We start from the raw sequence: 23,924 nt of genomic DNA on the forward strand, positions 1-23,924 counted from the left end.
GATATGAGTGGATTAGAAAACTGTGGTACATATACACAATGGAATACTATGCTGCAGTTAAAAAAAAGGAACTCTTGCCTTTTGCAACAGCATGGATGGAACTGGAGAGCATTATGCTAAGTGAAATAAGCCAGTCAGAGAAAGATAAATACCACATGATCTCACTCTTTTGTGAAATATAGAAAACAACATAGACTGACGAACAGGAACGGATCCAAAGACAGAGAAATAGTGATCAGACTATCGATCCCCGGAGGGAAGGTAGGGGAGGGGGGGGGTAAGGGGGAAAGATCAACTACAGGACTTACATGCAAGCATATAGGCCTAACCAATGGACACGGACAACGGGGGAGGGGGGGTGAGGGCATGAGGGGAGGGGGGTAGAGGGTAACGTGGGGACAAGGACACATTTGTAATATCTTAATCAATAAAAAATATATTAAAAAAATCAGTGGGTCAGCTCATGCGCTCTTGGTGAAAACCGTTGTCACTGGTTTGAAGTATCACTGCCTTAATCTCTGTTCTCCCCGACGGTGCCTGCACGGTTGCTGTGGAATCTGCCTCCAGTGCTGCCCGACAGCACCAAACAGGCTGCCTGTGCTGGTGAAGCCCCTTGCTGACCACCCAGGGCCCACTGCAGGAGCCGGGCGGTGGCGTGTGAGATTATAGGAGCCGGTGACAAGGCATGGAGTGCTGGAGCAGGCAATCAGGAGGACTTGACCGCCCACTGACCCTAGGCTGAACCCAGGCAATTGGAGTCTATTCACCCCTCTCATGTCCTTGGAATGTGTACTCTGCCTACCACTCCACGTGGGAACTGCTTCAAGGACGTAGCCTTGGAGAATGGTGTGCTTTTGAGGTCATCTGGGTGGTATATGTGACTGAACCCCGTTAAGGCCTCTACATCAGCGGTTCTCAACCTGTGGGTCATGACTCCTTTGGGGGTCGAATGACCCTTTCACAGGGGTTGCCTAAGACCATCGAAAAACATATATAATTACATATTGTTTTTGTGATTAACCACTATGCTTTAATTATGTTCAATTTGTAACAATGAAAATACATACTGCATATCAGATATTTACATTGCGATTCATAACAGTAGCCAAATTACAGTTATGAAGTAGCAACGAAAATAATTTTATGGTTGAGAGTCACCACAACATGAGGAACTGTATTAAAGGGTCGAGGCATTAGGAAGGTTGAGAACCACTGCTCTACATGAACTTTTAAGATTCTGGAGGGAGGGAGTGGAGAACTACTTGTCTTGTGGCCACACAAGACAGGCCTGATAAGTAAGTTCCCTTGCTTATTAAAACTGCCACCTACAAATCCAGAATGGTGTCACTCCTTTTTTGTTCTTTTCCCTGCCCTGTGTGTATGAGGTCAGCTTATAAACTAACCACTCCTCTCCAATTCCATGTCCTGAGGAAATCCCAAGCCCTCCTCAAGGTTTCATTTCTTTCCCTGTGGCCTCCTGATACCATAGCCATTGGCCTCTGGGTTCCTGGTTCCACACCCGGTCCCCTGATATACAGATTCAGAGTGAAAGCTATTCTGTTTCAACCCCAACTGTTCTGACATCGGCTGGTGTACTGCAGTTCAATCCTGACACTCAGCACCCAGAGGAGATACTGTCAGGCCCCACAAGTTTAGGAGCACATTCCCCAACGAGACCACCCCAACTTCAGACACCAATGGCAGGTAGGGTCCCAGGCCACCCATACTTCTGATCAACAAGGTACAAATCCAGAGGGTTCCTACCACCCCCCTCAGGTTCTACAATTCACTAAAATGACACAAAACGGAGGATAGCACTGTACTTACCACTACAGTTTTATTTTAAAGTGTACTGATCAAACCAGCCAAATGGAGAGACATGTCGGGGAAGGTCTGGGAGGGTTCTGAACACAGAGTTTCTGTGCCATCTCCCCATGGAGCAACAATACCTCATCTTCCCCACAATGTGTTCACCAACCAGGAGCGTCCACTCACTGAGCTTTGGTGTTCAGAGTTTTATTAGAGTTTCGTTGTTTGAGCATGACTGGTTACATCATGGACCACATGACTGAACTCAATCTCCAACCCCCTCTCCTCCCTGAAGGTTGGGCTGGCTCAGCGTCCCAACCTTCCTATCAATGGTTGGTCTTTCTGGTGACCAGTGTCCATCCTGAAGCTAGATAGGGGCCCACCATGAGTCACCTCATCAACATGAACTCAGGAATGACTCAAGGGAGTATGAATCATAAAGATACTTTTATCACTCAGGAAATTCCAAGACTTTTAGAAGCTCTACACCAAGAACCTGGCAAGTAACTTTTTGAAACTTCCAAATGACTTGAGCAGGGCTGACCCACCCTATGTCAGCGATCCAACAAGTGACCACGCCCAGATAATGACCTCGGCCGGACTGCTATTCAGGGGCAGGCTTGTGGGAACTCGGTAAGGGAAGAACTCTTGCCCCTGGAGTCACAGACCTGGTAGGAAGGTCAGCCTCGCATTGCCAGTGCCCATCTTTGCTACCACATGTGAGGAGCCTGCTTGAGAGTGAATCAGACAAAAGAAAACAAAATCAAAAGATGGAGCAAGAACTCAAATATGGATGACAAGGTGTGAGTCTCTGAATGTAACCACGTCTGGCTAGATATCTGGGTTTTCTCCTTAAGCCATGTTGAGTTAAGTGTCTATTTGCAGTTTCAAGTGCTGACCAATACCTTCTTTCTTCCTCCCTCCCTCCGCCCCCCCCCTTCCCAAGTGGTAAACCAATTCTCTCTTCGCCTCATGCAAAGCAGCTTCCCCTGGTCTGAGCTGAGTATCTGCTGACATCCCTGTCTGCTGGGCATTGCAAAGTCCTTTCATAAACACAGTGTCCTCCATCTGAGATATATTAGTGCCAACCATTAGGATAACCTTTTTTGACTTTGTTACAAAAATATTTATATAATCGAGACTGACCGGTATATATAGTTTCTTATTCAATTTTCTATCAACAAATATTTATTTTAAAACTATATGCTAGTCATATTCTAGGCAACCAATGCTCTATGTTAATTTTCCCATGTCATTAAAAAATCTTTATAGCCCTAGCTGGTTTGGTTCAGCGGATAGAATGTCGGCCTGTGGACTGAAGGGACCATTTCCATAGGATAGATTCTCAGAAGTAGGATTTCTGAAAGAACTTCATATTTCACATGTGAAAAAAAAGCAGAAAAAAATTGACCAATCACTGCTGTAATCAAGTCTCTGTCCCCTCTGACCCCACATAATCTGAAGAGATCTGACCTAAAGGGCCTTCAGACAGAACGCTCCCGGGAGCTTCCTGTTCTGTGTGAGTGCCCTCCTCAGCTGTGCTCAAGGGCTTCTGGCTGATAGACAGGCAGACAGACAGCCACCCTCCACCGTGCAGCCGGGCCTCTGGAGGAGGGGAGCACAGACCTGCTCCTAGGGATTGTTTGAAGAGAATGGCATCAGGGCAAGCCTGAAAGGGAAATGCCAGGACAAGAAAGTCAGGGCTAACTGTCACTCAACTTTCCTTTTTAAGGATCTTTTTCTCTCTGTGTTTTTCTCTGTTTTTCCTTTAGAAGCACATGTGACTTATAGTGGGGGGAAAATAATTTTTTGAGAAAAGCAACAACAAAATAAGTTTCTCAAATTCAGTGTGAGGCCCTAACCAGTTTGGCTCAATGGAGAGAGCGTTGGCCTGTGGACTGAAGGGTCCCAGGTTCAATTCCGGTCAAGGGCATGTATCTTGGTTGTGGGCACATCCTCTGTAGGGGTGTGCAGGAGGCAGCTGATCAATGTTTCTAACTCTCTATCCCTCTCCCTTCCTCTCTGTAAAAAATCAATAAAATACATTTTTTAAAAAAATTCAGTGTGAGGCTGGAGACAACCTTCTGGTTCCTGGAAGAGCAGCTGTGAGTTGTCTGGCCCGGCAATGCTTCCTGCAAATCACAGGCTGACACAGAAAAACACACATGCACGTGAGTCACCCCACGCGAGGGGCAGGCTGGTTCTCCCTGGAGCCACCACAAAGGGCCATTGATGACTGTCTTCCGGACCTGGAAGAGGCTCCAAGCTCCAAGGGGTGAGCCTAGCACCAGTCAGTGGGAGCCTCCAAAACACAGACTCCTGACTCCTTGCCAGAACTTTCTAGCCGGCAGAGTAGTCCAAAGATGCAACCAGCTGCTCTCGGGGGCAGTAACGCGGTTGTATCGGGTGGCGTGGCAGGGATCCCAGCGCCAGGCAGGACGTGGGTTCTCAGCCTTTACAGTGTCAGGACCCCTCTACACTCTTAAAAATCATTGAGGATTCCAGAGGACGGTGTTTACATGGGTCCTACCTATCAATATTTACCTTGCTAGAAATTCAAAACACTGTTGAATACTTATTCATTCTTAAATAACCTTAGCAATTTCTTTGTACTTTAACATGAAGAACATATTTCTATGAAAAATAACTGTTTTCTCCAGCAAAAAATTAATGAGAAGAGTAGCATGCCTTAAATCTTTGTTATCTCTTTTACTATCTAGATTAATAGAACACAGCTGGATTCTCATATCTGCTCCTACATTTCGTCTGTTGCAATATCTCCTTTGGGCTGAAGTGTAATGAAGAACACCCCTCCTCCTCTCTGTAGCTAGAAAAGGGAGGAGTATCTGAACTGCTTTTTTCAGGGAAGTGGGGGCATGTTTCTTTGATACCTCACCAAAACTTGACTCGTGGGAGTTTCTTAGATTGGTTACAAAGTAGAACCTGAAACCATATCAATGAACTTCTCATTCCTGTGCATTCCTGTGAGGATGAGACTTATAGAGACAAATAATATCTTAGTATTATTACAAAAATAGTTTTGACTTCACAGGTACCCTGAAGGGGTCTTGGAAACCTCCATGGGTTCCCAGATCACACTTGAGAATTGCTGAAGTAGGGCCTTGAAACAGCCGTTCATTCATTCCCCACACATGCGCTGAGCACCTACTGTGTGAAATACCTGGATATAACCAGGACAGAGACACAGACCCTACGCCCAAAGAGGTCACAGTCTAACAGTAATAAGAGAAACCACTTATTGTGTGCTCAGCCTTATCCAAGTTCTGTAGGAAGCATTCTACGGACATTATTCCAAATGACTTTCTAACCGAAAATTACCTGTTTTTACAGATGAGGAACCTGAAGCTTAGAGAAGCGATCCTATATAATAAAGAGGTAATGTGCAAATTGACCCTCACTCCATCACACCATCATAAGATGGCTGTGCCCACAGTGGAGGCCGGGGTCCTGTAACATAAGATGGCTGCGCCCACAGCAGAGGCGGGATTCCCATAATGAGCCATAGCAAGCAATCAGCAGGGACCTGAGGCTGTTCCCCCACACCCAGTGGGGCTTGACTGCCCCAGTGCTGGGTTGGGGAACCTGAGGGTGCACCCCCCACCTGGCATGGGGCCAGGGGACCTGAGGCTGTGCCCCCCACCCATCAGGGCTTGACGGGGGACCTGAGGCTCTGCCTCCCACCTGGCAGGGCTTGACGGGGAACCTGAGGCTGTGCCCCCCACCTGGAGGGGCTTGATGGGGGTGGAGCCGGCCGGGTCTGGATCTCACCCAATGCGGGTGGGGCCGGCCGGGTCTGGATCTCACCCAATGGGGGTGGGGCCAGCTGGGTCTGGGTCTCTCGCTATTTCGAGGTGCACACAGATGGTTGGGGACATGACTCTGGGTCCCACAGTGTGTCCCAGACTCTGACAGGAGGAAGATTTTCATATACATTTTACTAATTTTCTTTTATCTCTGACACTTCTATTATAGAGAAAGGGCAAATAGCAATATTAAAATATTTCCTCTAATTAATTCCCTTTTAATGTGCACGAATTTTGTGCACCGGGCCCCTATTTACCTTATATCAGGTCACAGACTGGCAAAGCCAGGATTTTAAAAAGTTTCTTTTTCAATTGCAATTTACATTCAGTATTATTTTGTATTAGTTTCCAGTGTACAGCACAGTGGTTAGATAATCATATACTTTACAAGGTATTCCCCCTGATATTTCCAGTCCCCACCTGGCATCACACACAGTTTTTACAATATTATTGACTATATTTCCTATGCTGCACTCTACATCCTGGAGGCTATTTCATGACTACTAAGTTGTACTTCTTACTCCCTTCACCTTTGCACCCAGCCCCCCAACCTCCCCACTATGGTAACCATCAGTCTAATCTCTGCTGAAGCCAGGATTTTGAGCCAAAATGAGAACTAGGTTAAATTGCTGTTCTGTACATTAAAAGATATATTTTTTGCCCGGCTGGTGTGGCTCAGTGGCTGAGTATTGACCCATGAACCAACAGGTCACCACTCTAATTCCTGGACAGGGCACATGCCTAGGTTGTAGGCTCAATCCCCAGTAGGTATGCAGGAGGCGGCCGATCGAGGTTCCTCTCTCATAAATATTTCTATCTTTCTATCCCTCTCCCTTCCTCTCTAAAAGAAAATCAATAAAAAACATATTTTTTAAAAAATAAAAGACTATTCTCTTTTTAAAAATTTTTTTTTATTTGAGTGGTCTTTATTTCTACAAATGAGAAAACTACATTGTGAAATGTATATCCAGAGGTAGGCAATGTTTAGGTCTGCTTCTATAAAGACCTTGGAGATGCTGATATTAATTATTCAGATGCCTACAAATTAACTCAAGGAACATCCAGAATCTGTAGGATAAGCCTCTGAACCTAGCAGTATTGATAATTTTTTAATTATCATGGTAGAGTATACATAACATAGAACTTACCATTTTAATCATTTTTAAGTGTACAATTCAGTGACATTAAGTACATTCACACTTTTCTGCAACCATCACACTATCTCCAGGACCTTCTCATCACCTCAAACGGAAGTTCTGTACCCATTCCTTCCTTCCTTCAGCCCCTGGTAACTTGTATTCTACTTTCTAAGTTTGCCTATTCCAGGAAACTCATATAAGTGGAATCACACAATATTGTCCTTTTGTGTCTGGCTTATTTCAGTTAGCATAATGTTTTTAAGGTTTATCCACAATTTAGCATGTGTCAGTACTTCATTCTTCTTTAAGGCTGAATAATATTTCATTGTATGTGTATACCACATTTTGTTTATCTATTCATCTGTTGATGGATGCTTCTCAGTCCATTTTTTTTTAAAGACTCTAGAGTTAAATTCATTGATTCCCCCCACCCCCCTGCTTTTTTTGGAAAGAGAGAGAGGAAGGGGGGTGGAGAGAGAGAAACATTGATGTGTTGCTCCACCCATTCATGCATTCATTGGTTGATACCCGCATGTTCCCTGAACAGGGATTACTAGTAAACCCACAATCTTGGCTTACTGGGGGACACTCTAACCAACTGAGCCAGCCTGCCAGGGCTCAATGCATTTTAAATCAACAATTACTGTGATACATTCATTTAAAATTTTCTGTACCTGTAAAAAGGAATCATTGTCTGAGAAGACTTTTGAGATTTTAATGCTCATAAATTGTTTAGAAATTTGGGGTCTTTAGATCCTAAGTGGTAGAACACCGGTGTTTGGTTTCTTGGGACTGGTGTAGCTTTGTTTGCAAAAGTGTTGGTAGTGGTGTGGTGTGTATTTATAAAATAAATAACAATAATTTATTCTGGGGAAAAAAAAGCAATTACTGTGATAGTCCTAGGCAGTTTTGTCAGTGGATAGAGTGTCGGCCTGCAGGCTAAAGGGTCCAGGGTTTGATTCCGGTCAAGGGCACACACCTTGGTTGCAGGGTCCTCCCTGGCCTGGGCTCTGGTCGGGGCTCATGCAGGAGGCAATAAGATGTTTTTCATTCACATCGATGTTTCTCTCCATCTTTCCCTCTCTCTTCCACTCTCCCTAAGAATCAATGGAAAAATACCCTCGGGTAAGGATTAACAAAAAAACAGACAAAAAAACAATTCCGGTGATAGAAGTAAGCGCAGTTTCTAAGAGGAAGAGGCAGAGGAGGAGCAACCAATCCAACCTGGGGTGGGACAGCCAGGAACAGATACCTGTGCAGTCTTGATGGAATGGTGGGAACTGCCAGGAAAAAGATAGGAAGGGAGGAACCCAGTACCAAAGCCTGGAGGTGCAATAGAGAGGACCACAGCCAATCCCGCGGGCTGAGTAGGGTTTGTGTGGGAGAGGGTCAAGAAGTGAGGCTTACAGAGCATTTAAGATGGACCAGGTGCTGTGTGAAGCCTCTTAGACGTTTTAACCTATTTAACCATTACAACAACCCTATGAGAGAAAACCAGAGCTTCTTGAGTATATACCGATGGTGAGGTACTGTTCTTAGTGCTTCGTATGCAATAACAAATTTACTCCCCACAACAACTCTATGAGGTCAGTATTATTATCATTCCCATTTGACAGTAAGGCATTGAGGTGATTTTGAAAAATGTGCCTAAGCCCTGGCTGGTTTGGCTCAGTGGATAGAGCGTTGGCCTGCAGACTGAAGGGTCCCAGGTTCGACTCGAGTCAAAAGCATATGCCCAGGTTGTGGGCTTGATCCCTGGTTGGGGGCTTGCAGGAGGCAGCCAAACAATGATTCTCTCTCATCATTGATGTTTCTATATCTCTCTCCCTCTCCCTTCCTCTCAGAAATAAATAAAATATTTTTTAAATGTGCCTAAGATCATACTAGTAAGCTGGGATTTCAGCAGCTATGCTCATCACCTGACAGCCAGGGGCATGGGGACAAGATAAGGAGTTTAGACTTTCATCTGACAGGGCCACTGGACAGGTTTGGGCAGAAAGCAACTGGTTCTGATTTGCATTTTATCCTCATTCTAGCTGCTATATGGGGAATGATAGGCAGCAACAAGCCCAGAGGCAGAGATGCCAGTTAGTAAGCCAGGTGAGAAAGGATGAGAATGGGGCAGGCAGTGGAAATACAGATAAGGGGAGGGTTTTGAGAGATTCAGGTCCCAGAATGGTCAGCCTAAGGTGATCTATTGGTGAGGGGTCAGGGATGACTCCCAGGTTTCTGAGAGAATGACAGTGCTATCAGAGAGATGGGGGGATACGTGGGAAGAATAGTTTTAGGGGTGGGGAGAATCAAAGGGCACAGATAAGGAGATAATTGGGGATAGACTGAGTCTTAGGTACAACCACAGGGAGAGATCTAGGCACGTAAACTCCATGAAGGCAAAGATCTTTGTTTCATTCATTGATGTGTCCCAGCCAAAAAAAGTACCTGGCTTACGACACCCAGCTCTTTCCAGGCAGCTTTGAGCCATGGTCATCTCTTGGGACAACTGGCCCAAGGACCGCAAGACTGGGGGCAAGGGAAAGCCCTACCACAACAAGAAAAAATATGAGCTGGGACACTTGCTGCCAATAGTAAGATTGCCCCTGCTCCCAGACACCCAGTCTGTGTGAGGGGACACAGCAAGAAATACTGTGCCTTGAGGCTGGACATAGGCAACTGCTCCTGGGGCTCGGAGTGTTGTGTACAAGGGTTACTGGTGTTATCTACAACGCACCCAGCACCGAGCGGGTCCACACCAAGACTCCAGTAAAGAACTGCATCGTGCTCACTGACCGTACACCGTACCCACTGGGCACTGCCTCTGGGCCACAAGAAGGGGGCCAAGCTGACTCCTGCGGAGGAAAAGTTTTTAAACAAAAAATGATTTAAAAAAACATTCAGGAGAGACCTGGCCGAGTGGTTCAGTTGGTTGGAGCGTCGTCCCATGCACCAAAGAGTCATGGGTCTGATTCCCAGTCAGGCAGGTACAGGAGGCAACCGATCAGTGTTTTACATTCTCTCTCTCTCTCTCTCTCTCTCTCTCTCTCTCCCTCTCTCTCTCTCAGATCAATGAATATATCCTCAGGTGAGGATAAAAAAAAAAAAAGGAAAGTTTAGAACAAACGTGAAGAAACGGAGAACAATACCACAATCAGCAGTCTTCTAGAAGAGCAGTCACAGAGGGACAAGACTCTTGCATGCATCACTACAAGACCAGGCCAGTGTGGCTCAGCAGATGGCTATGTGCTAGAGGGCAAGGAGCTGGACTTTTATCTAAGGACAATCGGGGTCCAGAAAGGCAACTAAATTATCCTTCCCGCTTATCTTAGCTCATATAATAAATGTATTTATTGCTCTAAAAAAAGAAACAGTTGTTGAATGGATGTGTATGGGTCTAGAGAAGGAAAGAGCTGTGGCCTGAGGTTAGGAAATCAGGACCGGAGCTGCAGCCACAGAGATGGTCAGCTGCCTATGGATGGAGGAGAGCTATAAGGACAGAACTCTGCAGACACTAACACTTAAAAGAGAGAGACAAAAAAAGCTGATGCATGTTTCTCTCTCACATCAATGTTTCTCACTCACTTGCTCTCACTCTTCATTCCTCTCTCTCTCAAATAAATTTTAAAACATTATAAAAAAATAAAAAGCTGATGGCCAGGGAAATGCAAATTCTTTATTAGTTAACTGCTTAACACACGTCTATAAGTGTTTTTTCCTATAAATTTTAGTTGTTTACTTTCTAAAAATATATATTTTTATTGATTTCAGACAGGAAGGGAGATAGAAACATCAATGATGAGAGAGAATCATTGATTGGCTGCTTCCTGCACACCCACTACTAGGGGTCAAGTCTGCAACCTAGCATGTGCTCTTACCTGGAATTGAACCTCTTGGTTCATAGGTCTATGCTCAACCACTGAGGCATGCCGGCCGGGCTTAGCTGCTTACTTTTTTATAGCCTCTTCATAGGATAATGATTTTATAATATCATTTTCAATAGAGGGAAGAGAAAGATAACTTGTCTCTATGGTTGATCAAAATTCATTCTTTGTAGTTGATAGTTTTAAAAAGTTTCTTTTTGCTTCACCCATTATTATTGGTAATCCTATCTAATAAAAGAGTAATATGCAAATTAACCACCATTCTGCAACGAAGATGGCAGCACCCATAGCAGCCGGGGCAGAATGCTGGCTGAGTCACCCTGGCAACGTGAGCCCAGCAGGCATTGCCATGGCGATCTGGAGCAGGCAAGCGCCCAGCAGGGCCTGCTTGCCGTAACCATGGTGTGGAGCAGGCAGGCCCCGCAGAGAGCAGAGAACCTTGGGGAGCAGGCCTAAGCCATCAGTAGGACATCCCCTGAGGGCTCCCGGATTGGAGAGGCTGCAGGTCGGGCTGAGGGACCCTAACCCCCGCCCCATGCACAAATATCGTGCACCAGGCCTCTAGTGTAATATAAATTATTAGGATTGTTGTAAACTTTGGGGAGCCTCTATTTTGCACTGAATTGTGGGGTTTTTTTTCATTGCAACCACTTCTTATTTTGTGAATGCACCATCTTCTATGAGGATACTCATTAGATAACTTTTAAATTTGTTTATTTGGTTTTTTGGTTTGTTCCCTGAGTTATCTTTGCTTCCTTCATTTTTTTTTCTGTTAGTTTATCTTGTCCTTTACATCTTACTTAAATGTTTGGTCATCTTTGATTATTTCTACATGCTTGAGAATGAGGGGAGAGGAGCTGCCCTTGACTTTGGGCTAAAAACCTTGTTGTATAATGAGCAGGCATAGAACCCGTTGAACAACCAGACATAGATGATAGTCCTAATTCGTGCTGTTTATTTCGAATAAACTATCAATTTTCCTGCAAGACTGTGGGCAGGATCGTGGAAGCCAGACCCTCTGCACACAGAGATAGGAGGGGGAAATTGATGGTTAAGGTTTCACCCTATTGCTCATTTTTATCATGAGGGTAGTGGTGGCAAAAACTTCAAGAACACCAGTATAAACAACCTCCCTAATTATTTGCCCCTGAAATCCACTGCTTTTTAAGGTTACCCTCCAAAGAGACCTACGTTGCCATCTTCCTTTCAGCAAGTGAAACTAAATCTCAGCAAGAGCTCTGCCTCTGGAACTGTGTTTGAGGGCTGGTCGGTGCCCTCGCCACAAGGCCCTTCCTCTTCCACATGCTCACAGTACAGAAAACACTTCTCAAAGCTCTTCTTACGCCAGTGTGAACAAGGCGCAAAGACGTCACAAATGACCAATGCCACATTTTTAATTTTTAAAAACTGGGTCAGTCACAGATCTAAATAGCACCAAAACAGCTGCTTTCAAGTCCCCTCCCTGCCACACACACACACACACACACACACAACAAGGTCTAATTATAAACTGCAAGAACTAAACCAGACATCTGCACTTACTATAATATTAGTAATTGTAATTAGTAATTTGCCAGGTGGATTTTGCATTGACTATATGGTCCCAGTTCAGAGTGGGGGTAGTAATTTGTAATATGTTTAACCAGGGGTGGTGTTTCACCTTTGTCCCAAGGCGAAGGCAAGGTCAAACTGGTTCTGTCCGGTCTCACTTAGACCAGCAGGTAAGGATTTCCCTTCAGGGCACCATAACCCCATCCAGGAGGCCACATCCCTTTAACCCATGTTCTGGGGCTTATGAGAGTCTATGTTGCTGGCATGTAAAGAGTCAGGTGGGGAAGGAAAGCTTGCCCAGGCCTCCAGAGCAAAAAAGCTCATTTCAAAATGGATGCTCGGGGAGCAGCCCAGTTCTGCAGGCAGACGACAGTCTGCTCCAGACCACAGTGTGCGGGACAGCTGGTCACCAAAGCAGTTCCTACTTCACAGTTCCTTCTCCCTTCAAACCACCCTCCCATTCCAGATTTCTCCACATCTTCCTCTTCTGTGGCCCATGGTGAGTGGCACCCCCACTCTCTTCTCCTCCTTCCACAGCCTGTGGTCGTTTATCTGGAAATGACCAGACTTCATGTCTGGAGAAGTTCTAGCCTCTGTAAGTGGATGACTCATGTCTATCATAAAGATCGTGTTGGGGATAGGAGCTGCCTTTAGGGATGGAATGAACAGGTTTGATGATTTCAGTGGCACTGAGAGGGCATGGTGAGAGAGGGACAGTTGGATCTCTTTTTTCTTTAAGATTTCTTATTTTAATCAACTGTATCAATCAATTGACCAACTTCTAGTTCAGATCAAAGGTCTCCTATTCTACTATTAGTAGTTACAATTCATTGAGTCCCTTTGAGTGTCAGCAGTCTTTGATGGTTTTCATTATTTCTAGTTCTTTCACCATTCTTTTTTAATTAAATTTGTTGGGGTGACATTGGTTAATAGGGTTGTATAGGTTTTAAGTGCATATTTCTATGATACATGATCTGTATATTGCATTGTGTACCCACCACCCAAAGTCAAATCATCTTCCTCACCATATATTTGTCTCCCTTTACCCTTTGCTACCTCCCTCTGGCATCCACTATACTGTTGTCTGTCTGTGTCTACGAGTTTCAGTTTTATATCCCACACATAAGGGAAATCATATGGTTCTTAGGTTTTTTTTGACTGACTTATTTCACTTAGCATAATATTCTCAAGACCCATCCATGTCATTGCAAATGGTAGTATTACAGAGGTGCATATATCTTTGTGAACAAATGTTTCTGAGTTTTTCTGGTAGATACCCTCTTTTCATCCTTCTTACAAGGTGAACATGTATCTGCATGTTATAAATAAAAAAAACTGAGGCCTTCTGATCAAGGGTATCTTAACAAAGATTTCAACAGTTTACTCTTTCATTGTAGCAGTGGACTTGCCAAAAAAAAAGAAAGAGAGAAAGAAAGAAAGAAGGAAAGAAAGAAAGAAAGAAAGAAAGAAAGAAAGAGAGAAAGAAAATGAGGTTCTCAGAGGCTGACCACCTCATTCAAGACAACCCTCCAAGACACATAATGAAATTAGAGTTTGCTCATTAGTCATTCCTATGGAAAGACTAGGACAAGACTGTGTGTATGGTCAGACCAATGGGCTATCCAGACCAGAGTCACTGTGATGATGACACAAAGAAAGCACTGAAGAAACACAATAGCAGTTCATCTTTTCTTATGGCTGAATAGTATCCTACAGTATATATGTACCACATCTTCATTATCAAATACTCTGTCAAAGGACACCTTGGGCCCTAGCCAGTTTGGCTCAGTGGATTGAGTGTCAGCCTGCAGACTAAAGGGTCCCAGGTTGGACTCTGGTCAAGGGCGTGTGTCTTGGTTGCAGGCTCTTCCCTGCTAGGGCTGGGCCCTGTTGGGGGAGCATGCAGGAGGCAACCAATAAATGTGTTTCTCTCACAGTGATATTTCTATGTCGTTCCTGAGGTTCTCAGAGGCTGACCACCTCATTCAAGACAACCCTCCAAGACACATAATGAAATTAGAGTTTGCTCATTAGTCATTCCTATGGAAAGACTAGGACAAGACTGTGTGTATGGTCAGACCAATGGGCTATCCAGACCAGAGTCACTGTGATGATGACACAAAGAAAGCACTGAAGAAAGGCTTGCTCGCAAATCCTTACCTCCTAGGTTAGGTGTGTACCCACTGCATTCCTACCTACTTACATTCACCCATTAGGAAACTAATTTTTATTAGGTATTGACTGTATGTCAAATACGGTGCTGGACACCTGATACTTCATCTCAGCTGTTTCTTATTACCCTCCTATGAAACGAGAATTATCACCCCCACTTTTCTGATGAGAAAATTGATACTCAGTGTCATTATGTAACTTTCCTGAGGTCAAATAGCCAGTGAATGGTAGAGCCATGATTTTGAACCCAGATTAGAGAGATTCCAGAGTCTGCTCCATGCTGAGGCAGGATGTAGGAAGCTATGGAATGGGGAAGCTGAGACAGATAGCTGAACAAACTGGCCGAGGAATTTGCAGCCAGATACCGAAGGTCACCAGGGTGGAAAGCCCCAGGTGTACGGCAACAGGCAAAATCGGTGCTGGACCTCACTGCAGGGTGGCCGTTCCTCCCCTAGCATATCGCTGATCATGTGGCTTAGGACTCCCTGACCTTTCCTTCTGAGAGATAACATCTAGCCCCAGTTGTACTTTAGCTCCAGGCCCAAAAGCAACAAAACCTAGTAGGCAATGCCAGGACCAGCTTCGATTACTAATGACCCTCTTTCCTGGCGCTGACCAATCAGCAAAGACTAGAGCCCTGAAAGAGTGCACATGGAAAACCTGATGAACATTCTATTGAGATCTCCCCCGTGACCTCTCCTAAACCCTCAGCCTTTAAAAACCTTCAAAACAAAGGACCTATTTGGCACCTTTCCCTTCCCTCTCTCCTTCCCCCACAGGCATGCATCTCCTAAACTCTAAGGGACCCCACAAGACTTGCAAACAGGGCAGCAATGGTCAAGGGCAGCTCATCCCAAACTAATGCCTGAACCTGTCTCCCAGACCCTCTTTTCTCTAACTTCTCAGTGAGCTAAAAGCAGCCCAGCTTAGGTCCATTTCTTCCCTATAACATTTTTAGAAAACCAAAGCAGGCCTGTCTAGACTGTCTCTTGTTGCTTCTTCAATCCTAGGTCCATCTTTGTCTCACTGTCCCCAGCTTTAATAAATGTACTCTCCAAATCACCTGGACTCATATTATGAAATCTTTTCTGCACGAAGGCAAGAACCACATGACGCTGGTTGGTCCCAGGCAGACCTGTCCAGGGCCAAGTCCCCTTTCTGGTACCAATGTGGCCTCTATGAATCAAGAATCTGCCCCTCTTAAAGTAATTCTTATGGTCTGTTTAGGCCTCAGAACAAATCGGTTGTGACTAAGTGTAAGAAAGTTTTATCTAGAAAGGCTCTGTGCTGATGCATTCCAGGCCTCCCGGATGAGTTAGTCAAATGCTAACTGAGAATTGGGATGACATAATGGTGTCAGTGTCGAAAAACATCTAGAAAAGTTTCCATTTACATCTGTGAAAATCTGCTTCAGCTCCCTACAGGGCAAGGTGAGCCTGCGTCTCTTCAGGCAGTGACTATTCTCATTCATCTGTTGTAGTAACTCCTCGCTTTGGAGCAGTCACCCTGTAATTATTGCCATTTGATGAATACATACTATTGGCCAGATAACCCTACAAGCATCATCTCACTTAATCTCTACAACTATCCTACAGGGTTGATATTTCTATTTCACAGGTGCAGACTCTAAGGCTCAGAGAGATTAAGCAACTTCCCACTGAAGAGTAGCAGAACTGGTAGAACTCAGACTATCAGAGATCTCTCAGAGGAGGTGGGCCTAGAGGATGCATTTGAGAGGGAAAAGGTAAGAAAAATCCTTCTACTTGGAAGCAACAGACACGGTTATAGAAACAGGAAAGAGCACGGTCTTGCTCATACCTAATTCAATAGAATTCATTTTTGTTTTTAGAAACGCATCTTTCTCAAGTCTTTCCAAAACATTCCACTTTCTTTTCATAGAAATAATAGCTCCACTTTTCACACTCATATTTCACAGACTTACACTTTAATTAAATTATACCAGGTGTGCCTGGCAAAAATTGGTTTCTTAGCAAACATCATTGACTCCTTGTAAGCATCTAATGCAATTGGTGCTGAGTTAACTTCCTCATACCACACTTTTCTCACCTGTAAAATGGTGTTGTTATAAGGATTTAATGAGTTAATATATATATATATATATAAAATGTTTGTGTGCAGAAGCAAACAGGTGTGCCTTAGTTGATAAATTTTCCAGAAGCAATGGGGAGCATCGGCTAATCCTGTGAATTGGTTATGTGGAACTCCATTAAGAACTTCTTGAGGGAAGGCAGGGGAGGGTGGGGGTAAAGGGGAGTAAAATTTATGAAACCACTTCTCCTATAGCTCTAGCCAGTTTGGCTCAGTGGATAGAGCCTCAGCCTGCAGACTAAAAGGTCCCAGGTTCAATTCTGGTCAGGGGCACATGCCAGGATTGTGGGCTCGATCCTCAGTAGGGGGTGAGCAGGAGGTAGCCTATCAATGATTCTCTCTCATCATTGATGATTCTATCTCTCTCTCCCTCGCCCTTCTCTGAAATCAATAAAAATATATTTAAAAATAAATAAATAAATTGTAAACGTGAACTATATGTTAATAAACACTGACTTCATAAAAAAAAAAAAAGACTTCTCCTATATTGGGAGTGTTTTTATAAGACAAGTATGCCTGTTATGGATCATAAAAAAATCTTCCAACCCAAATATTGCTTCTAAAGTCTGGTTTTCTGATTAAATGTGCACTCTGTCCTCAATATACCTGACATATACCATATTCACAGGTCTGGCTTGAAAGCAGGAAGCAGAACAAATGCAATTTTCTCCTTCTCCAACATTTGAATAGCTGCCACAAAAATAAATAAATAATATCCTTTTTATTCTCCCAAAGGGACACTTACACTGAGCTCCCTGATCTCCCCCCCACTACCGCAGATACATTCTCAGGAGTCTCAGGTTGCAAGGTATACACAAATTCCAAGAGCACTGCTGGGAGCAAAATACGCCACTCTCTGGTGACACAGGACTCTCCGTGTTGACTCCATTCCCCAGTCACTGGCAGCCAGTCATTAGCATCCTAGACATGCCACACCTCTAGTGGAAAGCTGGACGGTAAGGTCCTATGACACAAAGAGAAAGCTCTTGGATCCAAATTCACCCTTTGCCATTTGTTACCTGTGTGATCTGGGCAAGTCACTTATCTTCTCTGAGCCTCAGTTCCCTCCACTATACAACAAATAAGCTTGCCCTGGCCAGGTGGATCAGCTGGTTGGGCATCATCCTGTACACCAAAAGATTGCAGGTTTGATCCCCAGTTGGGGTATGTATGAGAGGCAACGTATCGATATTCCCCTCATCCATCTCTCTCTCTCTCTCTCTCTCTCTCTCTCTCCCCCCCCCCGATCCTGTCTCTAAAAAATTAATTTAAAAAAACAGATCCTCACGTGAAGATTAAATAATAAATAAATAAATAAACAAGCTTTGCTGCATGAAATCCTTGGAAAGATTTAATGCATTAGGGCAGAAATGTACCTAGCACCAGGCTGGACACATAGTAAGCCATTATTATTAGTTATTCTCAGGATAACTCCAACATTGACCCTTAGAGAGTGTGATGGTAAAAGCTGGGCTACCTGAGTTTAAATCCTGATCTTCTACTTCTGAACTGGGTAAACTTGGGAAATTTCCTTAATTCCTCTGTGCCTCATTTTCCCTATCTCTAAAATGGAAAAAACAAAACAAAACAAAACAAAAATAAACCAGAAACTATCTCATTGGGTTGTTGTAAGAATGATATAACAGAGTGTATAGGGGTGAGCACAAGTAGGTTTACAGTTGTTCATATGGAAAATAATACAATTAATTAATAATACAAGATAAACTCTGTGTTTCATGTACTCACAATTGTCAACCTACTTTTGCCTACACGTGTATGTAAAATGTTTAGAACAGTGCTTGAACCTATTGAGCACCAGATGTGTCATCTATTATTCCTGTATCATAACTGTGTCTTTGACTGCTAGCAACTTGGAACATGGACTGTCTTTCCTTTCTGTATCTCCAGGGTGTCTAAGTGACTGCAATCACTTAATAAATGTTAATGGAATGGATGATGCCATGCTAATTAAGACCTTCCCAGGGAAATGACACTAACCCAATTGAAACTAAGTAAGGGAGGGGGGGAAAAGGCAATTTACTGTTGCTCACATTTAAATTACCCAATCTTGCTCCAGGCACAGTTATAACAAAAGGCTCAAATAATTGAAGGAGGGCTTAGTTTTCCAAAGTCCCCAACACTTCTGTTTTGTTGGCTCTCTGCGTGTGAAGGGCACTCTAGCCACCAGCAAGCCACGCCTCACAGCCAGCCACTTTATCAATTCAATGGATAAAGAGCTTTTCTCCAGAAGATCTGGCTGAAAAATTCTGGGTTGAGCCAATATGCCCATCCGTGTAGTAACTTCTGTAGTAACTTCTATGGTCAAGGAAATGGGGTAATCTGATTGGCTAGATCTGCCCATCCCATGTAGAAGGAAAGGAGCAGCCCTATGCAAACATACAGATTTCCCCCAAAGAAAGAATATCCTATTATAAGGAGGAGGGGAAAGGGACACTGAGCAGGCAAAAATGCTAGCTGCCCAGACACAGGCCACAGATAGCTGTTAATCTCATTATTACTAGGCGATTCCAGATAATAAAAATCTGAGGCTCAGCCATGGATTTTTTAAAATATGTTTTTTAAAATATATTTTATTGATTCTTTACAGAGAGGAAGGTGGAGGGATAGAGAGTTAGAAACATCAATGAGAGAGAAACATCGATCAGCTGCCTCCTGCACAACCCCTACTGGGTATGTGCCCACAACCAAGGTACATGCCCTGACCAGAATTGAACCTGGGACCCTTCAGTCTGCAGGCCGACACTCTATCCACTGAGCCAAACCAGTTGGGGCTAAAACATGTTTTTATTGATTTCATTTAGAGGAAGGGAGAGGGAGAGAGGGATAGAAGCTTCAATGAGAGAGAATCATTGATTGCTGCCCCTTGCATGCCACCTGAGGATTGAGACTGTGATCCAGGCATGTGCCCTGACCAGAATTGAACCATAACCTTCTGGTTCTTGGGTCAATGCTCAACCATTGAGCTACACCAGCTGAGCACAGCCTTGGATTTTAATAGGTCTTTTAAGAAAAGTATCTTAATCTTTCTACGTAATTACCCCAGATTTCAACCCCTTCACATGAGGCTCTTCCTCAAATTCATCAGCATATTAACCGACACACCACACATCACCAGGATTGGAAAAAGAAAGCCCATGTGAGGACACAAAATGGCCAACAGAGCTCTTCCAAGAAATCTCTACTCCTTTCCTGGGATGATTCTGAATATTCCTCCCCCTTACTGAATACCCTATTCCATCCCCATTAAATAAACTTCAATAAAGGAAGCAAATAAATATTCCTCCCCCATTAAATAAACTTCAATAAAGGAAGCAAATTCTGCTGAAGGGGGGGCTGCTCTGTCTGAGGAGTAGCCCTTTCCCTGTCTCACTGTGTCACTAATAAACTCACTTTCACTTTAAACTCTATTCTGGCTTGTGTTTGAATTCTTTCCCGCACGAAGCCAAGAACCCATGGTGGATTGTGGACCCTCAGGTCCCCAGCCCCCCAGAACACCTATATCAGATGAGGGGTGATCTGTACAGAATACATGCTTGTTAAATTCTTCCCAAGTTCCGTTTAAGTCTTGGGATCTACTTACAGGACCAAAAATTATTCCCCAGTGAATCAGCAAAGACATTGAGAGTGATTAGCATTTTTTAGATGAGAAAAAAAACACACACTGCAAACTGCTCTCATTGCAAATCCTGCTTGGATTTGCTGAGGTGCCACTTCAGGTGATAGCAAAAAGAGAGTAGTGAGAAAGAAGTGCTACCCCCACCAACAACCCTTCCTTCCACATTAATCACATCTTCCCAGGTGTGATCACTGACATCGGATGTGCTTCTACCTCATAGTTTGAGCTGACAACTAAAGAACAGCAAGTTAGTCTGTTTTGAAATAACTTTTCCATTTTTTTTAATTCTGTTGATAAACAAGGATCAGGATGGATTATCCAGAAGATTTCTATTTTGCTTGTCTCCACTACATTTTTTATTATGAAAATTTTCAAATAAACAAAATTAGAAAAGATAGTATTAAAAATATTCTTCACCCTGATTCAACAACTCTCAGTTTTGCCTCACTGCTTCATCTAGTTCTCTCCTATTTCTGTGGAAGCATTTTAAAGCAATTCTCTGACCTCTCATTATTTCTTCATATACACACACACACACACACACACACACACACACACACAAACATACTAGAGGCCCAGTGCTTGAAAATTCATACACTGGAGGGGTGGGTCCCTCAGCCCAGCCTGCCCCCTCTCACAGTCCAGGAGCCCTCAGGGCGGGAGGCAACCTGGCGATCACGGGAAGGCAATGCCCCATCACACCTCTGCTGCTGCCAGTGCTGTTCGGCCATGGGCAGCTGGGAAGCTGACATCTAAGGCTTGCCTGTGCCTTGGGCCGGCCCTGGGTGGCTGGGGGGCTGAAGGGACTGAGTGCTGCCATCTTGTGCTGTGGGCACTGCCATTTTTTAGGGTGGGGCAGTCAATTAGCATATTCCCTCCTTATTGGCTATGGGCGCCACCATCCTTGCAATGGTGTGAGGGTCAATTAGCATATCCCCTCTTTATTAGACAGGATATATATATTGATTTCAGAAAGGAAGGGAGAGGTAGAAACATCAGACCACAGGACAAATGCTGAGCCAAACCAGCTAGGGCCTCTTATTTCTTTTCTAGATCCTTCACTTTGCATCTCTAAAGTATGTGAATGCAGACATACCTCAGAGATGCTGTGGGTTTGGTTCCAGACCATTGCAATAAAGTGAGTACAGCAATAAAGTGAGCACAGTAATAAAGGGAGCCATGATCCATTTGCTGGTGGAGGGTCTTGCCTTCAGTTTGTAAAAAAAAAAAAACACACACAAAAAATGTAACAGCTGTGAAGCACAATAAAGCGAAGAGCAATCAAATGAGGTCTGCCTATATTTTCTCACAAAACCACACTGCTGGCAACACACCTAACAAAAGAAACAAATCCTTAATATCATCTAATTTTTAGGCCATTTTCCTAGTTCTCTTTTTTATCATTGGTTCAGTTGAATCAGGATCCAGATGAGGTCCACACATTGTATTTGATGATTATGTTTTCTAAGTCTTAAAATCTGGAACAGTCTCTCCTCACCTTGCCCCACCTTTATTTCTTTCCATACGCCTTTGACTTGTGATTAAACTAGTCAGTTGTTCTATAGAATATCCCATATCCTGGATTTATCCATTTAAATCCTTGTGGAATCACTTAAACTTGAGCCTCCACCTCCTGTATTCATGTAAACTGGAGGTTAGTTCTAAAAGCTTTATTAGAGCCCTAGCTGGTTTGGCTCAGTGGATAGAGCATCGGACTGTGGACTGAAAAGTCCCAGGTTTGATTCCGGTCAAGGGTACATGCCCAGGTTGTGGGTTCAATCCCCAATAGGGGGCTTGCAGGAGGCAGCCAATCAATGATTCTCTCTCATCATTAATGTTTCTATCTCTGTTACCCTCTCCCTTTCTCTCTGAAATCAATGATATATATATATACAAATTTTTTTAAATAAAAGCTTTATTGGATTCAGATTTTTTCCCCCCATAAAGGGGCATCTCAATAACACATTTGTCTGGCTATTTCAGGCTTAGTAATGTTAATATTGATCAGCAGATTCAAGTGGTATCAGCTAGATCTCTTCATTGTAAACTTCCCCATAAGCCTTTCATCTAATGCTTTCATCCTTTATTGATCTTTGCCTTGATTATATCATTAGGATTGCAAACTGGTGATTTATCTAATTGTCATTCCTTCCCCATTTATTAGTTGTTAATCATCTGTAAAGAATTTTTCTTCATTAATTAATGCTACTTGGTCACCCTGAAAGGTAGATTGAATTGGAAAGGCAGGATAATGCTTACTTAATTCCCTAAAATTGCCAATTCTTGGTTCCTAATAACATAATTACTTATTACTTTATGCTGCACTATATAGAAAGTAGTTTCACAATACTAATATAAAGACTTCTACTAGCAATATAACTATTAACACATTGTATGTGGGAAACGTATTTATACGTTCTACCAGTGTAGTAGAGCACGGGACACGTATTAATACGTTTTTTATAGACTAGCGGTAGAATGCGGGTAACGTATAAATACGTAAACTAAAGTTATCGTAATTTTACTGAACGTTGCCATTTGCGCAAAAAATTAGCAAAAATGGCCCGCGCCACCTGTTAGCACGCTTAAAAAAATAAATAAATAAATAAATACGTAAACTAAAGTTATCGTAATTTTACTGAACGTTGCCATTTGCGCAAAAATGGCCTGCGCCACCTGTTAGCGCGCGATAAAAACTACCAGCAAACAATGTGTTAAATGAAGTGTTAGCTGTCTTTGCCCTTAAAATATATTCCCCTTATATATTTAGCAAATCTATATATGTAAAAGGCTAATATGCAAAGTGCCCCCTCGGGAGTTCGATCGCTCACTATGACATGTGCTGACCACCAGGGGGCGATGCAGAACAAAGGAAGGCCCCAGCCGGTAGTCGAAGAAGGAAGGCCTGGATCGGCCCTGATCGCCGGTGAGACCTAGGGACCCTACCCATGCACGAATTTCATGCACCTCTAGTATACTATACTAGAGGCCCAATGCATGAAGATTTGTGCAAGAATGGGCCTTCTTTCCCCTGGCTGCCAGCACCACCTTGGCCCCACCCAGAGCCGCCTTTGCTCCAGCCTGGAGCCACCTTTCTGCCTTCCCAAGCTGCCCAGAGGCCCGGAGCGGCTGGGGCAGAGTGGAATGCCGGCGTCCTGCCCCATCCCTGGCTGCTCAGCGCCTACGTATGCAAATTAACCCACCATCTTTGTTGAGTTAATTTTCATATTCACTCCTGATTGGTGGGCATCGTGAAGGTATGGTCAATTTGCATCTCTTTCTTTTATTAGTGTAGATTGTAGAATTACTTGAAATAATTACTTTTCTGTGCAGCTATAACATTAACTTGGCATACAGTTAAGCTCATTGTTTTTAGTTTATATTAAAATCTTAGGAATTTTAAATTGAGTTTAAATTTTTTTAATGTGTAAGGTACATTTATAGAAGTCCAATGTCAAAAATACATAACAAATGTATTCAGAGAAGTCTCTTTTCCATCCTTGTCTCCTCCACCCTACATTACATTGATTTGTATGAACTTGCTGATAATTAACAATTTTACCAGCAAAAATGTCAATTTCTATAGTTGAACCATAAATATCCTCACTGTTTATTACAAAAAAGCTACCTAATCCTATCTAATAAAAGAGAAACATGGTAATTAGCGTACATCCACTACCCTTCCCATTGGCTAATCAGCGAGATATGCAAATTAACTGCCAGCCAAGATGGGATGGCGGCCAGCAGCCAGGCAGCTTGAAACTAACATGAGGCTTGCTTGCTTCAATGACGGAGGAAACCAATGTTC

The 23,924-nt window shown here is 43.5% G+C and overlaps 1 long non-coding RNA gene across 2 annotated transcripts in view; it reads right to left on the reverse strand.

Moving 5' to 3' along the window:
• The window catches only part of LOC107184467, a 61,653-nt gene that overhangs the window by 8,340 nt on the left and 29,389 nt on the right, over positions 1 to 23,924 (reverse strand). Inside the window, exon 4 of one of the 2 annotated variants that reach the window (XR_001515320.1) lies at positions 21,206 to 21,324. The exons of the other annotated variant lie outside the window; for it this stretch is intronic. This is a non-coding gene — a long non-coding RNA (uncharacterized LOC107184467). Of the gene's footprint in view, positions 1 to 21,205; positions 21,325 to 23,924 lie in introns of those variants that run through there. 2 annotated transcript variants of the gene reach the window in all.

The sequence above is a fragment of the Myotis davidii genome, unplaced genomic scaffold (genome assembly GCF_000327345.1).
Source record: "Myotis davidii unplaced genomic scaffold, ASM32734v1 scaffold646, whole genome shotgun sequence".
Classification (NCBI taxonomy): domain Eukaryota; kingdom Metazoa; phylum Chordata; class Mammalia; order Chiroptera; family Vespertilionidae; genus Myotis; species Myotis davidii.